Raw genomic sequence first — 1,404 nt, forward strand, 5'->3', positions numbered from 1 at the left:
TTATAATCCACACTTTCTTACTTGAATATGCTTACGACATTCCTACGTCGGTTGAGTAATTCTAGTTCATCCTTTCAGTGTACACCTGGATCTGGGCTAGATTCCATCCTTTCAGTGTACACCTGGATTCTGGGCAGGATTCATCCTTTCAGTGTACACCTGGATTCTTGGGCTGTATTCCACCCTTTCAGTGTACACCTGGATCTGGGCTAGATCCACCCTTTCAGTGTACACCTGGATCTGGGCTAGATCCACCCTTTCAGTGTGCACCTGGATCTGGGCTGGATCCTCCCTTTCAGTGTACACCTGGATCTGGGCTGAATCCACCCTGTCAGTGTACACCTGGATCTGGGCTACATCCACCCTTTCAGTGTACACCTGGATCTGGGCTGGATTCCGGATTCGGTTGGATCCACACTTGCATTTCATCCGGATCTAGCGCCTACGCCCAGTCTCAATTGGTTCGGGATCTTGAAAGCTCGCGCTTGAAATCAAGCAGGACTCTTCGCACGTAAAACGTCACTCGTTATGCATAAACATTCACTCCTTCCTCCTAATCCACCCCCCTCTTGTGGATTCGTCTTCTCTTCCTTTCCGATGTGACCAACTCACATCAGCGATCCTCCTCCCCCTGGCCCACACCCTTCCTGTGGGTTCTTCTTCATCCTCCCATCGACATGACCAACTCACATCCATGGATTCCCTTTCTACTCTTCTTCATGAGACTGCATCACGCCGAATCTGTTACGATTCGTACGATCCCTCAAGAAATCATAGAGTAATGCTCCACAGTTCAGATCTGCCTCGTCTACCCAACTAGGTTCGTCATATCCACGCCAATGCACCAGAAACTCACGGTAAATCCGTCCGTATCTAGTTCGCTTCCCCGATCTCATATCGGTGATCTTCTCGACTTCGAACTCGTCGGCTTCGAGATCCACATTCCAACTGTCTTCCGGTAGGAGAACTTCGTCGAAGTCGACGCGGTCGGATGCATCTACCGAAAGACGAATCTGCGGCCGATCCGGATATTCTTTGACCAACTTCAGCTTGGATACGTGTACTACAGGGAACAGGCGATATTCGGTACCTGCCGTTTCCAGCCTCACCGCATGTTCTCCAATCTTCTCTCTCACCCGGAACGGTCCATGCCATCGATGGGCCAATTTGCGGGCGTACCCTTCTTTCACTCAATCCAAATAAAGCCACACCTGCGATCCCACTTGGATTTGATGCGGACGGGCGTCTTCGTTGTGTCGATCCGCTCGATCCTATATCGCACTCCACAGCCGTTCGTTCACCTGGGATCTGGCTTGCCGGTAGTATTTCTGGACTTGGTATCGCCATCGCTTGGATCTCGCTTTCTCCTTCTTGGTGCTACATACCGGCATGACCACTTCTAGG

The sequence above is a fragment of the Phytophthora infestans genome, genomic scaffold (genome assembly GCF_000142945.1).
Source record: "Phytophthora infestans T30-4 supercont1.91 genomic scaffold, whole genome shotgun sequence".
NCBI lineage: Eukaryota > Oomycota > Peronosporomycetes > Peronosporales > Peronosporaceae > Phytophthora > Phytophthora infestans.